At 35.8% G+C, this 25661-nt stretch overlaps 1 long non-coding RNA gene across 1 annotated transcript in view; it reads right to left on the minus strand.

Moving 5' to 3' along the window:
* Positions 1 to 17145, minus strand: part of LOC141390637 (uncharacterized) — a 33922-nt gene extending 16777 nt beyond the window's left edge. The window contains exon 1 of the long non-coding RNA XR_012409426.1: positions 16981 to 17145. This is a non-coding gene — a long non-coding RNA (uncharacterized lncRNA). The remainder of the gene's footprint in view (positions 1 to 16980) is intronic.
* Positions 17146 to 25661: the final 8516 nt, after the last annotated feature.

The following is a 25661-nucleotide window of genomic DNA, read 5'->3' on the forward strand; positions in this document are numbered from 1 at the left end:
TAAAACTGATCAAGGACTAAGAAAACATCGCATATTAAATTTAAAGGATATTCAATTAAAATTGACCGATTTATTGCAAAATCGGGGAAATATATATATAGGGACTATATCCAAATCTGAACCGATTTTTATCAAAATCGGTAAAACCGATTAGGGGCCTAAGAAAATATCAGCTATTTGGTTTGAATGCTATTCTCTTAAAATTCACCGAGTAATAGCAATATCGGGGAAAGATACACTCCACGTCAGTAGAATAGAACACCTACTTTTTTGTTAATGTTCGCTTATTTACCCCAAAACGAATGAATCTTCGTTTTTAATTTTGTGGGGATTTAAAGTCTATGATGTTCCGTATCAAACAAAGAAAAAATTATATTTCTAGCTTTTCGCGAAATGATTTTCTGATCAATTTTCAGATAGTACTATGAAAAATAGACATTTATTTTTGGTTATCAGGATAGAACAGTTACTTTATTTTGGCGAATTTTTGAGATATAAACGCCGAAATTTCTTTCAGTCGATAAAACAAGGCTTTCTAATCATTTTCCACCAAAGAAAACCTAAAAATTATTCCGCGGACACCGAAATAACAGTGTTAAAGGGTTTAATTTGGCAGATATTTGAAACATCTCGGAATATCAATAGGAGTCGCGCAGTTATGTCATATTTCTTCACAATAAGATAGAATATGAAACAGACAAGCTCGAAGGATACAATCGAGTGCTTCGGATGCTGATAAGATGGAACATTTTCAAAATAATTGTGAAAACGTCAAAATCTCTCATAAAAACCATGATGTTGTGATCAATAAAACGGGGTTTCCACGAACAAGTCTACCGTTTAAAGGTTTGGAAATATGCTCTACATTTAGAAGAAAATAATCTGATATGAAAACAACCGCTATTTTAATACACTGAGGGAAATTTTAGCTCATTTTCAAATTGAACACACCCTTTGGACTTTGAATTTTATATGTGTTCTTATTTCGGTGTCCGCGACTGTTCTCAACAGTGTTATGCTCCAATATAAATGGACCAGGTTATACTCTCCATACCGGATTTTACGAGTTAGTAGTTTTTTTAACTGAACTCGCAAATGTAAAAGACCCGTTTTCGCGGAAAAACACAGTCATGGAAATTGAGGTTTTAGGTTTCGTATGTTGTTTTAAAAAGTACTAAAATTTCTCTCAATGTATGAAAATAACGGTTGTTTTCGTATCAGATTATCTTCCTTCAAATCTGGAGCATATTTCCAAACCGTTGAACGGCAGACTTGTTCGAGGAAAAACCGTTTTATTGAACAAAACGTCATGGTTTTTATGAGAAATTTTGAAGCTTTTCATAATTATTTTGAAAATGTTTCATCGTATCAGCATCCGAAGCACTCGATTGTATCCGTCGAGCTTGACTGTGTCATATTCTATCTTATTGTGAAGAAATATGACATAACTGCGCGACTCCTATTGATATTCCGAGATGTTTCAAATATCTGTCAAATTAAACCCTTTAACACTGTTATTTCGGTGTCCGCGGAATAATTTTTAGGTTTTCTTTGGTGGAAAATGATTAGAAAGAAATTTCGGCGTTTATATCTCAAAAATTCGCGAAAATAAAGTAACTGTTCTATCCTGATGACCAAAAATAAATGTCTATTTTTCATAGTACTATCTGAAAATTGATCAGAAAATCATTTCGCGAAAAGCTAGAAATATAATTTTTTCTTTGTTTGATACGGAACATCATAGACTTTAAATCCCCACAAAATTAAAAACGAAGATTCATTCGTTTTGGGGTAAATAAGCGAACATTAAGAAAAAAGTAGGTGTTCTATTCTACTGACGTGGAGTGTATATATGGGGGCAATATCCAAATCTGAACCGATATGGACCAAATTTAGCATTTTTCATTTCTATGCCCTCTAAGTACTTGTACAAAAATTTATCATCCTAGGTCAACTCTTTCTATTTTTGTCCACGTTTACAAGAAGTGGCACCACTGTGCGGCGTGTCTTAAGGTACCATTTATAGAGAATTTTTACATGCCTTAAATACTCAGGAAATGTCGCCAATATTGTCCTGAGGGGTATTTTTAAAAATTTGATGTCCGGACATTCAAGACGATGTACATACCATTGCACCACGGTGACACCCGAAAATATCCCAATAGCTCTGATGAACACTTGACTTCTTAGTTTTTTTTTTTTAATTCAAACAAACGCAATCCCATGACGGCCAGTTCTATGCACCGGATTGACTCAGAGGAATTTTCAACAAGGTTCGTCACATCACATCGTCAGATCATCATTTTCGACCTGGGCCGTGTTTGCAGGAATTCACAAATAAGAAGTCTCAGGCCCGTAGATTGAAACAGGAGTCATACGCCTCGGAATCCATGGTACGACTACTAGTGTCTTGTCCCGTTCTTAAGTAGTCTCCAGCATGATTTATACACTTTTTCATGCGCTCAAACCAATTGTTAAATCACTTGTTCCACTCCGATTGAGACACCTCCAAAACATGGTTTTTGACCGCTTCAACAGCATTTTCTTGCGACGAAAATCGTTGACCACGCCTTTCTTCTTGATATGCTGGAAACAGCTTTAGAAGACAAGTAAAAAAGTATCAGTCGGCCTGGCCGACAGAGATATACCCTCAGCCACAAAAGGGAAAGAAGTAACACACAATACTTCTGACGTCTATATAATGCGATGTACAAAGTTTGGACCAAATCCGTTTCTCCCTTCGAGGGCTGTCTTACGTACTACCCAGTTTAGTTGGTGCCAGCAGACTTTTTGTGCCATTATCTCAAGAAGTAACGACTTGCCCCGTCGTAATGGGCAAAGCGAAAACAAGTTGTTACAACAAAAACCAAAGGGAATTATGTACCGATTCGGCTGATCCGTTCGAGATTTGTCCTGTTCTCCAGCCACTACACATGGTGCCATAGTGGTATTTTAAAACTTTCGGACTATTTTCTCAGGAAGTTGGACTCTCCCCTGAAAAAAAGAGTACTGTCGTAATGGGGGCAGCGAATACAAGTTGTTACAAAAAGAAGCAAAACGATTTGAGAGCAGGCCTTATACTGCACTCTTAACAAATTTTGTGCGGGAAGTACTCGAGGAAGTGGACCTATATAGTCCATATTCCAACCTGATCTATATCCCGTGAAGATATTACGATACGAAAAGTATGAACCAAGTCGGTTACTCCCTTCAAGAATTATCGTGTGCTCACTTTTTCCGAACATCTTCAAACTTTCGTCGGTGAGGTACCTGAAGAAGTGGACCAATATTGTCTATCTTCGAACTTAAACTAAGTTTGGAGAAAATATTATTAACGCCAAATTTTAGACCGGATCGACTGATCTGTTCTAGAGTTATCGTGCGCTCCAACCACTTCACATGGTGCCATATAGGGTTTTTTAAACCTTTCGGACTATTTTCTCAGGAAGTATGGACTTGCCCTGATAAAACTTATACCGCCGTAATGGGGGCAGCGAATTCAATTTGTTACAATAAAAATTAAACCGATTCGAGAGGAGGTCCTAAACTAAACTCTTCCGAAATTTTGTATGGGAGGTGCCCGAAGGAGTGGACCGATAGGGTCCATGTTGGAATCGTTTCAAGAGTTATAGTGCTTACATTTTCTACAAACATTTTCGAATTCTTGTGTGGGGGCTATCTGAATAAGGGAACCGATATGGCTCATCTTCGAACTTAAACTAAGTTTGGATAAAATATTACTAACGGCAAATTTTGAACCAAATCGGTTCATCTCAGTAGTTATTCTTATAGAAGACCAGGAGGTATATTTATAAAAAACCAGGTGGTTTTTTTATAGAAGACCAGTAGGGGTTCTTATAGAAGAAACGCAGATGTTCTTATAGAAGAAACGCAGATGTTCTTATAGAACACAACTAGGTCTTCTTATAGAACACCAATAGGTATTCTTATAGAAGGCCAGGAGTCATTCCTATAGAAGACCGGTAGGTCATTTTATAGAAGACCGGTAGGTCTTTTTATAGAAGACGGGTAGGCCTTCTTAAGAGAACTAAAGAAAAGCAGTAGCTCTTCTTTTAGAAGACCAGTAAGTGTTCTTAATGTGTTCTCTTTCTAGACCAGTAGACCTTCTCCTAGAACAGTAGGCAGTAGGTATGTTTATAGAAGACCAGTTGTTCTCTTTATAGAACGCCAGTAAGTCTACTTATTGAATACATGTAGGTCTGGTGTTCCTATAGAAGACCAGTAGGTCGGCTTATAGGCACTGATAATTTCAGTTCAATCATTATACCAAAATCGACAAAACATTTATTTATCCTCATAGTACAACAAGTGGGGATTCCAAAAATTGTTTTTTTTTCAAAATAGTCTGGTTTTTTATTTCTAAAAATACAATTATTTTGAAAAAAAATTAAATTAATTGTAGTTCACTCCAAATGTTATGAAATAATATCATGTTTGGCATTAAACAAAGTGCATTGAGTTAGTGTCTGTACAAAAGTTTTCGATGCCAGTGGAGAAAAATTTAACATGAGTTAACATGACTTTTGACTGTCTGCGTGTGAATAATATTTGTTATACCTTGGCGCGAAAATTTTTTGCATAACTTATTAGCATTTGTGTTATGGGTTTTGTTTGTAATTTTATTCTAAATTGTTTATAATTGGTTGTTTAAACGTTCTGTCTACTATGCCATTTTTCAAAACATAAATTAGTAGATGCCTAACAAATTGTTCATACATATACAGTAAACTCCAGGTAATTTGGGAATTATTGATAAGAGGCGTTAACAAGATTATCTTACTATCTAATTTATCCTTTAAGAAGTGTGTGGGTAAACCTGGTTACGTGGGAAGGACATTATAAGTTTGTTTTACTAAAAATTCATGTAACACAGCGAAATATTCGTCGTAGACCCCCAATGTTATATACCATTTTTCATATCTCGATGAGATAAAGCGATATAGCGATGTCCGTCTGTCCATTATAAATAGTAAAAAAACTCCACGCCGCAGTTATGGACCGATCGTTATGAGGTCGGTTTCACATGATGATTTCATGATGATCGTGAAATATTTAGGGGGTGAAATGGACCAAAAACAATTTGTATCTGCTCTATAGGTCGCAATCATAGTCCGATTGGCGCGAAAAGAAGCTTGTAATTTTACATGATGATTACATAGTTTTTAGCGGGTGAAATGGACCGAAACTTTTGTGTGAAAATTGGAAAGAATTTATAATATATCTTGTATCTTTATTCCTGGTAGACATATTCCGCACACGTGAATTATTTTTGAAAGACGATCTCTCGACCTTTCCAAAAAAGCCAATTATGTTGATGTACGTGCTCAGATAACAGAGTTACAGCCTTGTATATACAGAAATTCCGCAGTTTTAGTTGTGTGTATAGTAACCATAACCACGCTAGAGAAGAATCAACCTATTTGGTTCAAATCTTAGGTCTCGTAAATTTTGTCCAAACTTAGTTTAAGGGTACCTCCGTGGTGCCATGGTATGCACACCCGCCTTGCACGCAGAAGGTCGTGGGTTCGATTCCCCGGCTAAGCAACATAAAATTGTTAACGGTGGCAAAATACCCCTGAGTATTTCAGCCATGCACTGTGGCCGAAGTTGTTTGGGAAGCGCGGCCAAAAATATGTCCTGTGCAGGTATCAATAAGAAATTTTCAGAAAAGGTTAGTTTAGCAACACCAATGAAAAAAAAGCAAAAAAAAAATGAACATAGGTCTAGCTTTAGGTATAGCCCTCATAGAACGGTACCTCCTGATTTCTGGCATTTTAGGGGTCTTGACCACATTTTCAATGAAATTAGCTAAAATTTGGCTACCGGTATTCCCTAGTGTTAGAAAACCTTCTTGCAAATCATTTTTGAATTGGGTCTACGTTTTGATAGGGTCCCCATATAATGGTACCGCCCGATTTTCGGAATTTTGAAAGTTTATATAAAATTTTAATTCGAAATGGCCGAAATTCGGCTTAATCATTCCTGGAGGTAGGCTACCCCCAGAAAATTGTCGATTAATGCAGGTCCACTCTTTGATGTTGTCTCCATAAATCGGTATCTCCCAATATTTGGTATTTTTAAGGTCCTAGCCGTAATAATCAATCAAAATGGCTGAATTTTCCAAATTTTACATCGAGGGCCTCATTTTGACGTACCCTTCATATAACTGAACCGCACAATGTATCTACTATATATTTAAAAAGCTGAAATATATCACCTGCCCATTTGAAAAAATAACAAAAACACCCTGAAAGGTATCCTTAGTATTTTGGGAACAAGTTCCAGAGATGCGGAAATATGCAGCTGATATTTTGAAAATAGAATCTTTAGACTATTGCTGATCTTTAAAAAAATCGCTGGGGGGAAACAGGGGGAAAATAACTAAAACTTTGCTTGAATTTTAATTATATTGAAGAAATGGCATTACAAAATCCTTCAGTCAACACACCTATTCAATAATGAATCCAAAAAATTAACAAACACAAAACTGCATAAAAATTAAGTTAATGCCTTGTTTTTCAATATTCCAATTAAATTTAGTCAATATACAGTTCAACTAATTTGATACTAATATTTAACTTTCACCTAGCTTTTGCACTGAATTCACCTGTTAAATTTTCTCTTATTTGATGCTATTCTCAAAGAGTGCAGTAATAAGTAATCCATAACAAATTTATTTTAGAGAAATTTAACATGTTAGGAGTAGATATGAACACATTTGGTACCAAAAATTTGACTTTCATGTTTATACCCTACACCACTATGTGGGGAGGGTATTATAAGTTGGTTTTGGCCAAAAAGTTTGTAACGCATCGAAATAATGGTCGTAGACCCATACTAATATATACCAAAATGAATGTCTCGACGAGCTGAGTCGATCTGGCTATGTGTGTCCGTCCGTCAGTCCGTCCGTCCGTCCGTCTGTCCGTCTGTCCGTCTGTCCATCTAAACCTTGTAATCACGCTACAGGTCGCAATTTTGATCGGATCGTCACGAAATTTTGGATGTTGATGGGAGTCCCGGAGGGGAAGAAGCCTTTTGATTTTGGTGATGGTCGGATAATATTTAGGGGTCGGAATGGGCAAAAAACTTATGTGATAAAAATACAACGTTTTTTTCCAAAGCGAATATCTCAGCTTCTATACGGGGTATACCAAAAGCAAAACCTGACAATAAAAGTAGAAAATATCACCTTTCTAATGATGTAAAGTAGGTTCTCGTAGGTGATCAAACAACGAAGATATCACAATAGTCGCAAATAAAACCCAAATTTTCATTTTTGCGATTTTAATTATAAGGCGAATATCACAGCTTTGGTTGGGGACTTTCCAGAAGCAAAGCCTGGCTATGAAAATAGAAGATCCCATCTTTACAATGATGTAAACTAGGTCGGCGCAGGTGACCAAATAACGGAGATATCGCAATAGTCGGTAATACATCCCATTTTTCCACTTTTTTGGAAATCACGCTACAGGTCGCAATTTTGATCGGATCGTCACGAAATTTTGAGGGTTAATGGGGGTCACACAGATGAAGAAGCCTATTAATTTTGGTGATGGTCGGATAATATTTAGGGATTGTAGTGGGCAAAAACTTATTTGGAGAAAAAGACAACGTTTTTTCTAAGCGAATATCTCAGCTTTAATATGGGGTATACCAAAAGCAGAACCTGGCCATGAAAGAAGAAAATATGGCCTTTCTAATGATGTAAAGTAGGTTCTCGTTGGTGGTCAAACAACGAAGCCGCTAATAGAACACAACTTTTCATTTTTGCGATTTTAATAATAATGACGAATATCACAGCTTTGATTCGGGACCTTCCAAAAGCAAAGTCTGACAATGAAAGTAAAAAATCCCATCATTACAATGATGTAAAGCAGGTTGGCGTAGGTATCCAAATAACGGAGATATCGCAATAGTCGGTAATACATACCATTTTTCCACTTTTTTGGAAATCACGCTACAGGTCGCAATTTTAATTGGATCGTCACGAAATTTTGGGTGTTATTGGTGGTCCCACAGAGGAAAAAAGCTTTTGATTTTTAATAATGGTCGGATATTATTCAGGGGTCGGAATGTAAAAAAAAAATTTGGAAAAAAGACCAACGTTTTATTTCAGAGTTAATATCTCCCTTCTGTAGGAGGTATATCGAAAGCAAAACCTGGCAAGGAAAGTAGAAAATATCAACAACAGAGATATCGCAATAGTCGGTAATGCATCCCTTTTTCCATTTTTGTGCAATCACACTACGAAATTTTGATCGGATCTTCACGAAATTTTGGGGGTTGATGGGGGCCTAACAGAGAAAGAAGCCTTTTTATTTGGGTTGTACTGTCGATGCACTTAAATGCGTTTCAAAAAAATTGACCTGTGTTAATGAAGACATTCAGAGCAAAGGCGCTAAGCTATCCCAATTTTAATATTTTGAATTTTATTAGTCAAAAGCTTATGAACAGGGGTAGTGGTGTAGGGTATCACATAGTCGGCCCCGACCCGAATATAGCCTTGGCTCACTTGTTTTAATTCTGGTCAATGGCAGCGACCACTGTGCCATGTAAAGCTTCTCTGTAAGTGGTGTCTTAGGACACGCCGTTCGGACTCGGTGATAGGTAGGTAGGTCTCATATCATTGAGCTAATATGAATCTAACCGAATTGTACCAAACTACGGATGTGAAAATATTACTTCCATGCATATATCAGGTTCGAATATGGACTATATCGGCCCACACCTTTGGGAAAAGTATAGTTTAAGAGCTCTTCTCGAACCGTTTTGAATTTGTTAGAAACATGTGCATTTTTTTGGGCAAGTCCATACTTACTGAGACGACGCAAATTAAACTGACTAGTGCCTAAGATAATCCCCGAAGGGAGAAACCGGTTTGGTCTAAATTTTGTACATCGTATTATTTCTTAGAGAGTTGGATTACGTCCGAATATCGACTACATCGGAACACTCCTTCGGGTGCCTCCCACACAAATTTTGGAAAGAGTGCCGTTTAAGGACTCGTCTCGGATTGTTTCAATTTTCTTTTTGCATGTTTTTGTCTTTGTGGTCCTTGTTACAATTACAATTTTTTTGGGGGCCAAGGTCCATTCTTCTTGGGAAATTGGCCCAAAAATTTAAAAAAAAAAAAACATAGAGACCTATTGAGTTTACTTATTTTCTTTGTTTAAGAGGCTGAGGGTATATCTGCGTCGGCACAGCTGACTGATACTTTCTAACTTGCAAAAAAGCCCCGATTGGTCATTATAAAATACGGAAAATAATACCTTACGTTTCCAGTAATGACGACGTATATATGTTCTATATCTCTAGTATGTTACCATGTATTATGTATGTATGATCGGACGGCTAAAATATGTCGCAATCATATAAAAGAAATTCCTTGGAAAATAGTGCCCAGGTGGAGTGGAGTAGGGTATCACATGGTCGGCCCTGTCCGATTATAACCCTCTCTTACTTGTTTTTTTATAGCTTGGCGGGTAAATCTTTTACATAGCATATAAGTACTGTTTGTTATGAGTTTTGTTTGTAAATTTTGTTCTAAATTGTTTATAATTGGTCTTTTTAATGTTCTGTCTACTTTGCTATTTTTCAAAACAAAGACAGTAAATGTGTTACCATTTTTTTACATATATGTACAGTAAACTTCAGGTAATTTGGGAATTATTGATAAGAGTTTCTAGCAAATGGGCCAGTCTGGTTACAAAGAGTATTACTGTCTACCATTCCTGTTGTTGTTGTGCTGTACCGTCATTGGCGTATTTATTTATTATTTAGATGTCAGCAAAAACTGATTGATTATGATTATTTTTTTACTTATTTTATTTATTTTTTAATCTATAGGTATCAATTTTCATTATTAATTCAAGTGGAATTAAATACCGAAATTTCTTGAAATTTCAGTTACGTTGTTGCATTTTATTATCCATGTGGCAGAATTACACGTTTAAATTGAACTATTTTTTTCGTATTTAACTTCTAGTAAATCACAAGGCTTATGTCAGTGTTTTGGTTTTGGCTTTCACCAAAAGTTTAAAAGTTTACTTTTGCATAACTTTTTTAGTAAATTTTTCGTTCAACAATGCCTATACCCTACACCGCTATGTGATACCGGTCAGCATTAATAACGAAAAGAAACATGATAATGATTTACATGAATCGAACAAGAAATCGCAATATTTATTTATATTCCAAAATTTTATGCTTGGCATTCACTGCATCCTGTCGCGTATACGTGTTGACAAAATGCATACGTATAGGACAAAAACTCGTAATAATAACTGCACAAAATTATTGCTAAGTTAGGATTCAGCTAGATTAGAAATTAATACAACTGAGAAATGCCTTCTGGGTATGTTTGCGGGATGGATGTGTTAAGCATGGTTTAGTGTAACAGATGGTCGGCTTGCTCCAACAAACCTATGACCTTTGCATTACATGTTATCTTTTTGTGCTAACAAAAATTGTTTTTTTTTTTTTTTTGTTTTGCACCTCATAAAATAGTTATGGCGATAACTTTGTATTCGGTTGATGAAGAATAAAGTTTTGCAAAAGCTAACATGTATTGAAAACCACAATGGGGAGAACGAACAATGCCATATGGAATTTATGTTTTAGTGGTGTTTTCAAGCGAATGTTAAATGCATTAAAAAATGCTAATCATCGATGTTGAGTTTCACAAAAAGGGTTTTTTAATGCTTGTGTATTCGGTCCTGTAAAAATTATATCAGTGTTATTACAGAAATATTGTTGGTTACTGAATGAATATAAATGCATTCGAATGATAATAATACATGATGATAACGATGAATTTTGAACACAACAGTTATTGCATTGATTTCCGTACAATATAATAAAGAAACTGTATAACATCCACCATAATATAGAGAGTATAGTCAACTTTGTTATTCCGTTTGAAACAGATCAAAATATTCATCGGAGACCCCATAAGGTATATATATTTTATGCTATTTACGCTAAGTCAATACAACAATGTCCGTCTGTCCGTTGAAACCCAGATACAGCACGCAATATTTAAAATACTACTCTATAATTTGGTACTGAAGTTTCTATTACTCCTATTGATTGAAGGTTTTAACCTCATTATCACACCGAATTGGCAGAAATTTTTTATTTAGTCTTCCTTAGGGCTACAAAACTTTTTCCCAGAAATAATTCAATACAGATCAACGTGTTGGTATAACCCCCATAGAACGGTACTTTTAGATTTTCGGTATTTTAATAGTTCTCACATCGAAATGAATGAAAATTGATATGATATCTTCTTTGGGACAACAAAAATTTTCCCCAGAAATTTGGCAGTACAGGTTCACGTTTTGATCTAGCCCCTATAGAACGGTACTTCCCGGTATTCGGTATTTTAAAGGGTTTATTTAGCCTCATTATAACACCGAATTGCCTAAAAATTGTTGCGTAGTCTTCTTTGGGGCTAAAAAACATGTCCCCAGAAATTTGTCGTTGACTATTATTGAGACCTACAGAGCCGCTACAAAATTGGGTAAATATAATGTTTTTGGTCCATTTTACCTGCTAGTTATTTCACGATCATCACCAATAAAAATAAGGATCTATTCTGGTCTGAACGCGACCTCCATACAAAATTTCGTGACGATCGGTCCATAATTGCGGGCTGAAGTTTTATTACAATTCATAATGGACAGACGGACGGACGGACGGAGGGACCGACAGACACACATCTCAGAATCGTTTTATCTCGTCGAGATATGAAGATTGGTATACCACATTGGGGGTCTCCGACGAATATTTCGCGGTGTTACATGAATTTTTACCAAAACAAACTTATAATACCCTTTCCGCATAGTGGTGTAGGGTATAACAAGTAAGAGGGAGTTATAGTCGGACAGGGCCGACCCTACTCCACTACACCTGGGCACTATCCCAAGAGTTTCTTTTATATGATTGCGACATATTTTTGCTGTCCGGTCATACATACATAAGTTGATATACATGGTAACATATCAGAGATATAGAACATCTAATATATAAAAGGCAATGTGTGTATGTTAGTATGTTTGTTTGTTTGTATGTTTGTATGTTTGTATGTTTGTATGTTCCGAATAGACTCAAAAACGGCTGAATAGATTTTCTTGAAAATTTCAGATAATGTACTGGGAACACCGGTGGTGAAAATAGGCTATATATTTTTTTGAATGGTCGTCGCGGAAGTGAAATATCGCGGTCATCCCAAATTATTCAAAAATGTATTTTTTTTTTTTTTTTTTTTTACGTTCGGTCCCACGCCTCTCACACCCGCCCCTGCCGACCGAGGGGGCCACCTCCCCATTCGTAGGGAGCGCGTACACACCATAGACCGGACCATGGCGGGTTAGTAGTGGTTATAAATGTCAGCTACAGAGGAATCATCAGCCGACTATATATATTTAAGAATTCAATTAAAATTTATTTGCAATTAATGAACAACCTCGCTCGTAGGCAAATTTCTACTATTTCCGCATAAGGGGTTGTAGATACGCCGATTAACTGAGCTCAAGAAGTTAAATTAATTGCAGAGTTTAAATAATAAAATAAAAAAAAAAACAGGAAACCGCACGCAAGATTACTGCATAATTCTACTGTTCCGTAAGAGGAGTTGTAGATAATATGCCAGTATAGATTACGGGAAGTTAATAAGTAACTACAAAATAACAATGTATGTATATAATAAAATTACACTATAACACTACAATAGGACTAATAATACTTCTGGCAAACCTGCTGATCATAATATTACATGCGTAAGATAGCATTTTTTATTACATGTGTTGGACTGGTTAGATCTACCGTGTTAAAAATGTTATTATATATTTCACATAAAGATCTAAGTGGGTTACTTGCTTCATAATTAGTTTTCACTAGAGATAACTTTATAGGGAGGAAGTTACGTGTTAAACGTGAGGGTACATTGAACATTATTTCACCGACTAAAAATGGCGAATCAATCAGACCACGTATAACTTTTATTATAAATAGCGCTCTTAACATAAACCGTCTTCTTTCAAGAGAAGGAAGATCTATTAACATCAAACGACTTTCGTAAGGCGGCAATGATACTGAAGTATCCCAACGTAATCCACGTAGCGCAAACAACAGAAATTGAATTTGAACAGACTCAATCTTATCAGAGTGGCATTTATAAAATGGACTCCATAAAACGCAACCATATTCTAAAACTGGACGGACTAAACTCACAAATAAACGTTTGGTAACGTATGGATCATCAAATTCTATAGACCAGCGTTTTATGAAACCTAACAATGATTTGGCTTTATTAACAGATGATTCTATGTGTAAGTGAAAGCGTAGTTTAGGATCTAGGATAATACCCAGGTCAACAAATGATTCAACATTTTCCAGTTTGTAAGAGCCTATAAAATAATCAGAATGAATTTGTTGTGACCTGAAAAATGACAAACTTTTGCATTTTTTAAGGTTTAGGGTCATTCCATTTGCAGAACACCAATTCGTTAGAGAATGTAAATCGTATTGTAAATTAGAGGATTGATTTATGGAATTTATTTGAGAAAACAGCTTTACGTCATCAGCGTACATTAAAATGTTCGAAAATCGTATCGCCTGTGGAAGATCATTAAGATACAGGACAAAAAGGAGTGGGCCAAGATGACTACCTTGGGGGACTCCTGAAGACACTATTATGTCTCTGGACAGAAAATCATTAAATAATACTTTTTGTGTTCGACCTTCTAAATATGAAGCTAACCAAGATAAGAGAGACGATGGGAACCCCATAACATCTAATTTATAAAGTAAATGCTTATGCACTACCGTATCAAATGCCTTACTAAAATCAGTATATATTACGTCAGTCTGATGTTTTTTAATAAAACCTTTATGAATATGACAAACAAATTCCATAAGGTTAGTGATTGTGGATCTATTTTTCAAAAATCCATGTTGATAAGGCGAAACTACCGCTTTCGTAAAATGTAGTAACTTACGCGAAATCAATAATTCAAAAAGTTTAGGTATTGCACTCAACTTTGCAATACATCTGTAATTTTCAATTAAACATCTATTACCAGCCTTGTGAAGAGGAATAATATAACTTGATCTCCAGAGTAAAGGAAAATAACTCTTTATCAACGAATAGTTAAATAATTTTGTGAGAGGTAAATAGAATTCATTCGCACACGATTTAAGAATGCAGGAGGGAATACCGTCAGGACCGGGTATGTTCGATATTCGTATAGATTTTAAACCAGCTAATACTTCGTCTTCAGATAATACTATTTGGGGCAGGTGGTTCAGTTTATCAATCATATATTTGTACCGACCGTCTAAGCTTCTATCGGTATATGAAGATTGAAAATAGTCAGCAAACATATTGGAAATTTCTAGTTCGTCAGACGATTCACTGCTACCATATTTCATAAAACTAGGAAAATTTCGAACCTTTCTTTTGGAATTAACGAATTTATAAAAACATTTAGGGTTATTTTTAAAGTCATTCCTCATCTTGGCAAGGTAATTTGAGTAACATTTAGAATTTTCAGCATTGTATCTATTTCGGGCTACAGAATAATTGAGATAATTTATAGAGGAATTGCATAATTTGTATTTCTTAAACAGCCTACTTTTAATATTTCTTAGTCGGCGCAGTGCTGGAGAAAACCATGAAGGACCTTGTTCCGCAACAACTTTTGACATTGGTATAGATTTGGAGAACACATAATTGATTCTGTTATAAAACTGTGAAACAGAAATATCTAAGTCATCATCATAAGTCCAGCTAGTATTGCTTAAGAGAGATTTTAACTTTAAGAAGTCAGTTTTACGATAATTGTATCTATATGTAATGTTCTTAGTCTCCTTGATTACAAAAGGGGTACTTTGTAATTCAAGAAAAATTGACAGTGTAGGATGAAACTTATCTTCCGGCAGTACAAAAGGAGTACATTTACTTAGTGATACATTAAGTGACGTGCAGAAAATCAAATCTAAAAGACGATTTTTATCATTCAATATATAATTAATTTGGTATAAGCATTGGTCGAAAATCAAATCCCAGAAAGTTTCCATATCAGCAGTGTTAACTGATGGTACATAATCTAATCTATTATCACCAGGGACCCAAGAAGTATTTGGCAGATTAAAATCGCCCATGCACATTAAAACATCATTACTAGCAAGAGAAGACGAGACAGTTTTTAGTAAATTAGCATGTCTCAAATATACATCTATGCTAGAGTTAGGTGGAATGTAGGAACAAGTTAAAAAAAATTGTATTACCAAGGAATTTTAATTTCACGCAAATAAATTCATCATTAGGATTTACGGATATATCAATCAATTCAGATGAAACTGAGTTATGAACTGCTATCAAAACGCCTCCTCCAACTTTTATTAGCCTATCATTCCTATATACTTGGAAATTATCACAGAAAATCTCGGTATCTTTAATGTCTGGTTTAAGCCAGGTTTCAGTGAAAACAATAACTTTAAAATCACAATAAATACTGTTAAGATACAGACTATTTAGTTTAGTTTTCAACCCTCTAACATTTTGATAAAGTAAGGGTAGCATATCTAGTTTTTTGAAGCTGTCGAAATAACGGTAGGATTGACAGGTTTTGGTCTTTCGGTAGCATTATCAGGTCTTTGTCTATCCCTATATATAAATTCTCTTACTAAAATCTCTTCAGGCCAAAAAGATTCGTTGACTATAGTATCAAAAACTCTGGCAGGGACAACAATTTTAAAAGACGATATGTCACGGGTTTTCGCCGAATTAAATTTCAAAATATGAAAGTCGTTATCTGATAAATTTGTAACTTTACCTTTTATGTAATTACGAATGATTTCAGTTGATGTGTTCGCATGTAACCTAGATACAAATATTGTTTTACGTCGTGCAACGACAACAAGCTGCATATTAGGTTGCAAAGGGGAAGAAGCCGTAGGTTGCTGAACTTCTATTGAAGGAGTATTTTGAGCAACAATCGAAGGCAAAGGCTTCTGAACTTCTATTGGAGGAGCAGTTTGAACAACGATCGAAGGCAAAGGTGTCTTTTCAGGAGGCACCGTATCAGGAGCAGAAGGCTCTTGAACAGAAACCGAAGGCGATAGTGATGGTTCAGGGGGAACAGTATGAAGAGTACTAGGGGAATTAACAGGTATATGTGTAGACATTGTTTGATCATTGGAGTTACTTGTAGGATTAGGAGGTACTGAATGATGACCTTTCGAGGAGGAAGACTGAGTGGGAGGCAATGACAAAGTCGGAGAATTTAAACTAATTAAATTCTCAGAAGTTAAGTCAAAGTTGCCTACAATACCACCTAGTGTCTTCTTTCTCTTTGGAGAATCAGGAAATTCAAAAGTGGTTAACATTTTATCAATTTTATCAAAATTTTTATTAATTATATTAAAAGATTTTTTGACCTTTAATACCTCCGATTTTAGTTCTTTAAATAAACGACGGAAATTAATCTCCGTATCTCTGCAATCAGGACAAGTCCAGCGAATACCGTTAGATTTATCAGTTATCAGATCATAATGCCTACCCTTGAAGCCAGCACACTTAAAATGCGCAAAGTTATCGCATAACCAACATGCAAATAACCTCTCACTTGTACAATTAATTACACAATTTTTATACAAGCATTCCATGGTAAAAGAGAACAATTATTGTTAGAGCCTAAAAGTATGCTATTGGTTCAGATAAGAAAAAATGGTGCAAAATAATACTACCAAATTTATTAGTAAGGCCTAAAAGTATGCTATGATATGTAAATATTAGGTTATTTTAGTACACAAAAGCAGAATAAAAATCACATGAACGAACGTCAAAATCGATGTAAACAAAATAAACCAAAATAGAAAGAAAGGAAAACAGTGAATAAAGCAGACCACTTTAATTAATGATAAAATCACAAAAAAATGCACTACTTTTACCAAAATTTCACAATTTTCCAATTTTAAATTGGTCGAAAATGGTTAAATAACACTTTAAGCACCGATTCACTATTTAAAAACAAGTAAAATTACTTATTAATTTTAATTTTTTACGAGAACGCACAAAAACACTTCTAAGCACAAGCAGGGTTGCCAGGTCTTATCGAAAAATCGATTGGGAAATCTTATGAAATTTTGTATGTGGAGTTTTTAGGTCTGAGAATAGGTCGTAATTTATTTTTTTATCCCGCTAAGTGGTGGTCCTCCCCACAATTTTTTTAAGAGAACCGCGAAATTCAAGATACTTTTTAATATATTGTTTACAAATTGTTTGCAATGCTATGGTAATTATAGTCTTGACGACCATTCGTCGCGGAAGTGAAAATCGCGGTCATCCCAAAATTTTCAAAAATGTATTATTTCAATTAATTAGAACTGTTGTAAGCTGTTTTTATAGTGACCGGTGGTCCTCCCCCACAATGTTTTTAAGAAAATCTGAAATCTTTGATATTTTTGAACGTATTGTTTACAGATTGTTTTCCCTGAATGATCGCGGTCATCACAAAGTTTTCAAAAATGTATTATTTCAATTAATATACATAATTTTAGTAAGCGTGACACAAAAATGATATAAACACTAGCTTGAACAAGTGGGATATCGCGGTCGTGAGCTATTTTAATACGGCTAAGTGTAGTGACCGGAGGTTCTCCTTCAATTTTTTTTTTAAATCTGAAGTCCCTGATATTTTTGAACGTATTGTTTACAGATTGTTTGCAATACTACTGTAATTACTGTCTTGACCCTGAATGGTCTTCGCGGAAATGAAATATCGCGAAAAGTGAAATATCGCGACCATCACAAAATTTGCAAACATTTATTATATCAGATAATATACATAATTTTGTAAGCGTGCCTATAAAAAGCTATAAACGCTGAACACTAAACAATAAGTGGGATAGCGCGATAAACTCCACATTTTGGAATACAGTAAAATCCCGATAACTTGAGATGTCACTAGATCGAAATTCCAGAAAGATCGATTGGAAATCAGACAAAGTTATTGATATACAATACAATATCCTCATTGGAATCAGAATACCGCGATCGTGTTCGATTTTTGAAAATATTATAATTACGGATAAAATCTCAAAATGTGGGAAGTGAAACTTCATAAGCATTGATTTCAATCCTTGGAATAGCTAGATAAAGATAAATTTTTTAAATACAACAAAAGCTCGATAATAACAACTAGAATTTATAGAAGTAATTTTTTTATGAATTATATAAATGTTGCCATACATATCCCGAAGGAACATACATTTCGCTGAGGGGTATTTTACCACTATTGCATATAGAGCGCGAAGAAAAAAGGCGTTACGTTCGATCGGGCTGAATGAGGTTAAATCCACCAAAAATAACGAAAATCAGGCGCCACCGTTCTATGGGAGCTATATCAAAACGAGGACGTATACTGAAAATTCTCTGCAAGACTGTTTACGACCCCCAACAGTGGCTATATCTCTGAACTATCGAAAATCGGGAGGTACTGTTTTATGGGAGCTATATCAAAACGTGAACCTATAACTGTTACATACCGAGCGCAAATGAAAAGGCGTGTCTTTCGGTCGATCCGAATATTTATGCTCTCCTCTTTAAAATATATTTAAACCAGATTTCAGCTATTTCGGTGTGATAATGATGTTATATCCTCAAAAATAGCGAAAATCAGCCGGTACAGTTCTGTGAGAGCTATATCTAAACGTGGACCTATACTGACAATTCTCTGCAGTAATAATTACGACCCCAACCGAGACCAACAATCCAATATATAGCAATTTAATAGACGTGCACCGACCATTATATGTGGGTCACAAAGTGCTTTAAACTGCCGATTTATGGTGAAGGGTATAATAAAAGAGATTTTATATCTTAAATTTGGGGGATACCATTACATGGAATTTATGTCAAAACATTGATTTATATTATGAAGTTTCTATAGGGATGCCTAATTATGGCTGTATCAATACTGGATAGATAACTAAAGTTTACACGGAGAACCCAAACAACGGGCCAGCAACGCGGACCGGGTCAGCTAGTATATACATATTTATACATACAACAAGTAAAAAAGTGTCAGTCGGCTTTGCCGACAGATATATACCCTCAGCCTATGTGAAGTGAAGCTTTCACCTACGGACACATCGAATGTATTTAATGTCTCTTCAGAATGTTGGGGCCCTTTTTGGACCTTTCAATTTGCCGACAAACATGTGGATTAGGAATTAACTGCGCTAAGACACAAATGTTGAACCTTTGTTGGGGAGGTACCCTTAGGGAGGACCGATATGGGCCATTTTAGAAGTTAAACTAAATTTTGACAAAATATTAGGAGATCCAAAGTTTGGACCAAATTGGTTGCCCATTTAAGTGATATCGTCCTAGCATTTTAGTGACATTTTTTAAATATTGGGGAGAAGTACCGGAAGTTGTGGACCGGTATTGCCGAATGAAACTAAGTTTAGATATAATATGACGAAGACCAAATAGGTTGAACAGTTCGAGTGTTATCTTGCTCTCCGATAGCCGCATATGGTGACATAGGGTCTTTTTACACCATTCGGGCTGTTTTCCTAAGAAATATGGACTTGCCCCTAAAAACTTTTACCGTCGTAATAGAGGTAGCGAGTGCAAATCGCTTCAACAAAAATCAAAGTGATTCGAGAGCAGGTCTTAAAGTGAACTTGTCCGAAATTTTGTGTGAGAAGTACCAGAAGGAATAGACAAATATAGTCCATATTCGAATCTGATCTATATTTGGTAGATATATTCGGATGTCCAATTTTTTTGAACATTTTTGAACTTTTGGGGGGGAGATTCCTAAATGGAGTGGGCCGATATGGCTTTTCTTCGAATTTAAACTATGTTTGGACAATATATTACGAAGGCCAAATTTTGGACCGAATCAGCAGATCCGTTCGAGACATCTTGCGCTCCATTCACTACACACGGTGTCATAGGGCCTTTTTGCATCTTTCAGGCTATTTTCTCAGGAAGTATGGACTTACCCCTGATGAAACTTGTACCGTCGTATGGGGGGCAATGAATACAAGTTGCTGCAACAAAAATCAAAGCGATTCGAGAGCAGCTCCTAATCTGAACTTATCCGAAATTTTGTGTCGGAGGTACCCGAAGAAGTGGACCGATTGAGTCTATATTGGAACCTCATCTAAGTCTGATAGAAGTTACACGATGTGCAAAGTATGGACCAAATCGGTTACTTCCTTCAAGAGTTATCGTGCGCACAAATTTTCCGAACATTTTCGAACTTTTTGGATCGAATCGGTTGATCCGTTCGAGATTTATCGTCTGAAACACATTTCGTACTTACTTACATACTTGGGGTCGAAAACCATTATTTCTATGAGGCACATTTTGCCCGTGTATATACCCTCGTTAGCATAAATGCTGAGGGTGTAATGACGGCGTATTGCTGGAAAAGTAAGGTATTATTTTCCTTATTTTATAATGACCAATCAGGGCTTTTTCGCAACATATTATTAAAACAAGTTAGAAAGTATCAGCCAGCTGTGCCGACGGAGATATACCCTCAGCCTTGGACGTAAAGAAAATAAGTATTCTCAATACTAATAACATCTCTATGTTTTTTTTTAATTTTGGTCCAATTTCCTAAGAAGAATGGACTTTGACCCAAAAAAATGTACAGTCGTATCAAGGGCCGGACCATAAAAACAACAAAATTCAAAAAAATTGATACAATCCGAGACGAGTCCTTAAACGGCACTCTTTTCAAAATTTGTGTCGTAAAAATATCCGAAAGGTAAACATGTTTCAAACAAATTAAAAACGGTTCGAGAAGAGCTTTTAAACTATACTTTTTCCAAAGGGTGGGCCGATATAGTCCATATTCGAACCTGATATATGCATGGAAGTAATATTACCACATCCCTATTTTGGATCAATTCGGTTAGTCCCTTCTGGAACTACCTTGCGAATAATCTTAGCGAAAAGTTTTGAACTTTTGTGGGGGTAATTAACGGAAGGTGTAGGCCGATATGGTCCATCTGCGAAATTAAACTATGTTTGGAAAAAATTTACGAAAACTAAAATTTGAACCAAATAGGTTGATTCTTCGAGAGTTATCGTGATCAACAGACAGCCAGACAGACGGACGGACATGGGTAAATCGACTCCAAATTGTCTGAAATGGATTTCGTCCAAACATACTTGGGGTCTAAATCATTATTTCGATGGTAATGGTAAAATCATTATTATGATGATGGTATAAACAAATATTAAAAGATGTTCAGAAATAGTTTTCTGTGATTTTTATCGAATCGATCAATCAAAAAAGACCAATATTTCGAGGTACTATTACATTACTTTTTACCAAAGGTATCACAAAAACTTCACGACTCCGTACAGCATTGTAATTTGTAACAATTTAAAAACCTGGGAATCCTTCTTTCATGATTTGAAATCATGATTGCGACATTTTGTAACATGGAATGTAAATGTATTTCTATGCAAGAAAATCACAACAATAAAAACCAGTTATATTTTAGGCAGTAGTTCAGTTATCTAACCGATATATTCATGTTGGTTTTCAACTTTATTTTCGTAGATATGTCACCTAGAAATAAGATATACACCAAAAATTTAATTTGGATATTATTCCCACAAAAGTTCAACCCCCTAAGAACTATCCGCTCATTATCCACAATTGTTGGCATCTTCCTTGACCAAAATTGTTACCTCGTGTAAAAATTTGTCAGTACTAAACTGCGAACTAGTGTGGTTATGGTTACTATACACACAATTAAAACTGTAGAATTTCTGTACATACTAGGCTATAACTCTTTTATCAGAGCACGTACATCAACATAATTGGCATTTATGGAAAGGTCGAGAAATCACGCACGTGGGCGGAATGTGTCAACCAAGAATAAAGATATAAGATATATATTAAATTTTGTGTGGTAAACAGAGTGGCGGATATTTGCATATTGCTACGGAGATATCACCCCCACCTTGGGGATCACCCTGTTTCACTCTACGGAGCTTGGACTTCTTGTCCCTGAATTCCAAGTACGACTGGCGTCTACATTTATAATTCATTATCCCACATCAAGCTGTTTCAGCATTGCCATAGAGATTCCATCAGGGTCCAACGCTTCTTTGGACAATTTAGCATTCCTGATGACATTCGCAACATCATCCATTGTAAATTGTGGTGGTTCATCCTCTTCTTCCCTTCGCCCTGTCACTAACGAGGTGCTCGATAACTGTCGATTGAAATAACTCGCGCACCTCTTCGGATCGAAAGTGCAGCATTCAGAGATGATAAGATCAGGCGGTATACTGATGTAGACAATTATGAGGTGATGGTCTGATCCAAGAGAAACAACAGGTGTAGTCATTTGTCAGACCAGGTGCCACGATAGTTATGCCTGACGAACTAGAACTCTCTCCACATTGACCGTGTAAAACGTAAAGCTATCAATCTGCTCAGCTAGCACTATACCCTTCTGATCGTTTCAGAGGACCCAATGCAAAAACTCATGATGAACATTAAAATCCCCAAAGACCAGACAGTTATGATCTTCCAAAAGCGGTTTAAAGTAGGGCTTATAACCTGAAGTACAGCTATTTATCGGGGTATATAGGTTTAGCAACTCTACTTCAGCAGTTTCACAGCTGGCTGCTAACCCCATACGTTCTATGTACTGATCATTAGAGCCAGGCTCAAGCGAGATAGGTGTGTTTTGAAAATACTGGTGTAAAAGGAGAGCTAGTCCCCATCTTCACTTTTGCTGCGATCTTTCCTCAGTACTTTGTAACCATCACAATGCTGTAAGCTGTAGTTGTTGTTAAGCTTGGTTTCCTGCACCGCCGAGACCATGATATTCTTCCGATTCGTGAAATCCACCATTTTGTGCTTAAAGGATGAATTTCCAGGGATTGGAACAACAACGGCTAGTGTTATGTGCAGCATGTGCTGCTGCTGTTGGGGGACTCCCGGTGAGTCGTGTAATCTGATGACGATGATTCACAGGGGACTGTGTTCATGCAGCATGCAGCAACGTAGTATGGCCTTTTTTGGAATACCATGTGTTCAACTTATAGATTACCATGAGGTCTTCTTATAGAAAATCATGAGCACTTCTTATAGAAAGGCAAAAGTTTTTCTTATAGAAGATCAGTATGTATTTATACCCTGTGTCTTTGTGCATTTGTATGTAACATACAAAAGGAAACGAAATAGACCCATAGTTCCTTTTGGGGATATACATATAATCACTTTCTGAGTCGATTTATGCATGTCTGTCCTTCCGTCCGTCTGTCCATGTATTTTGTTCGCAACGTACAGGTCACATTTTTCGTCCGATTCAGCTGAAAATTAGGGAATGTAATTTTTTTTACCCATAGGAAGAACGCTATTGCTTTTGGTGAAAAACGGTTCAGATTTAGGTATAGCTCTCATATATAAATTTGGCGTATTTGCTGCACCAAATACGCTATATACGTCCGATTTTTATGAAATTTGGAATATGTGACTGAATTCTATCTGAATATAAATGTGCCAAATTACATCGAAATCGGTTTAGATTTGAATATAGCTCCCATATATATTTTCGTCCGATTTGAAGTATTTGCTGCATCAAACACGCTATATAGGTCCGATTTTGATGAAATGTGGGATGTGTGACTGCATTCGATATAGAAATAAGTATGCCAAATTATATCAAATTGGTTTAGATTAAGATATAGCTCCCATATATATTTTCGCCCGATTCCAGCATTTGCTGCACCAAACACGCTATATATGCACGTCCGATTTTGATACAAAATGGAATGTGTGACTGAATTCGGTCTAAAAATAAATGTGCCAAATTACATCGAAATCGATTCAGATTTGGATATAGCTCTCATATATATTTTCAGCGTCCGATTTTGATGAAATTTTGAATGTGTGACTGAACTCGGTCTAGAAATAAGTGTGTCGAATTATATCGAAATCGGTTCAGATTTGGATATAGGTCCTATATATATTTTCGAACGATTTGACGTATTTGCTGCACAAACACCCTATATCTGTCCAATTTTGATGAAATTAGGAATGTGTGACGGAATCTTGTGTACCATTATATAGAAATCAGTTCAAATGGGTATATATCTCCTATATTTTACATATTCATAGTGGTGTAGGGTATCATATAGTCGGCCCCGCCCGACTATGATCCTTTCCTTACTGGTTTTATGGAGGATCATGAAATCTTACAGTAGACCATAGTGCCTTCTTATAGTAGACCATGTGGTGTTCTTATAGAATACTATGAGCCCTCCTTAGAGAGAACCCATGACGCCTTCTTGCGGAAGAACATGGAGGCTTCTTACACAACTTCATGTGCACTTCTTACAGAAGACCATTAGATCTTCTTAGAGAAGACTATGAGGACTTCTAAATGAAGATCATGAAGTCTTCTTATAGCAGACTAATATGGTTTTTTATAGAAGACCATGATGCCCACGGGGTCTCCCTATAGAAGACCATGTCAACATCCTATTGAAGACCATTAGTTCTTTTTATAGAAAATCACGAGGACTTCTTATAGAAGACCATAAGATCTATTAGAAGAAAGCCAGGTTTTATAGAAGGTTTTCATATAGAAGACAATGCGACCTTCTTATAGAAGACAATGATGTCTTATTTTACAAGGTCATGGGGTCTTCTTGTAGAAGACCATGAGGTTTTCTTACAGAAGACCATTATGTATCCTTACAGAATACCATGAGGTCTTCCCATTGAAGACCATGAGGTCTTCTTATAGAAAATCATAAGGTCTTCTTCTCATAAAAAGCCATAAACTCTTATTATGAACGACTATGCGGAACATGAGGTCTCCTTATAGGAAAATATAAAGTCTACACGCAGAGAAAAAAATATGATTGATCCAACAATATTCGAAGAGCAAAATATGTATTGTAAAGATATTGTTAAATTCCAAATGTAGTATTGTGATTCCAACAATTGGGTTTTGTTAAATCCAAAAATAGTTTTTGTCAACTGGACAATAGTTCTCTCTTTTCTTGGACAATTTTTTCTCTTCTCTCGCTATTCGATGCCTTGTTGAAAAAACAATTATGGTGAGTTTTGTTTGTATGGCATGATGCCTTTATCTTTGTTTATGTGTGTATGTATACCAACAATGAGACTCTTGTTGTTATTTTGTTTTGTTTCATTCTTCTATCTTCATTGTGCTTTGAGGTTTGGTGTTATACCGGAGTTTGTTATGGTGTTTAAATATTCCTTATGTTGTGGTGGGTGCTTGTGGCTTTTTGTTTGTCTTTGTTGTCAGCCAATGCAGCAAATCATGTATTGTGTTCATCAATGATTGCAATATTATACGCGACATTTATATCCAAGTTATGTGAAAAGTGTATATGAGAAGTATATACACTAAATTAAAAATTTCTGGGCTGGTTTTCTGGGTTGACAATACTTTTTGTAAACAAAATTAGATTATGATAGTTCCTACAATCGGTATTGTTAACGATTTTTACAATATTGCGGAAATTCGAAAGTTGTTTTTGTTTTCTATGTTTGGAACAAAAGATGGTATTTTTGGATTTGGATACAATGTTTGAACAAAACAAATAC

The sequence above is a fragment of the Musca autumnalis genome, unplaced genomic scaffold, assembly GCF_047663935.1.
Source record: "Musca autumnalis isolate F117 unplaced genomic scaffold, ASM4766393v1 scaffold_1, whole genome shotgun sequence".
NCBI lineage: Eukaryota > Metazoa > Arthropoda > Insecta > Diptera > Muscidae > Musca > Musca autumnalis.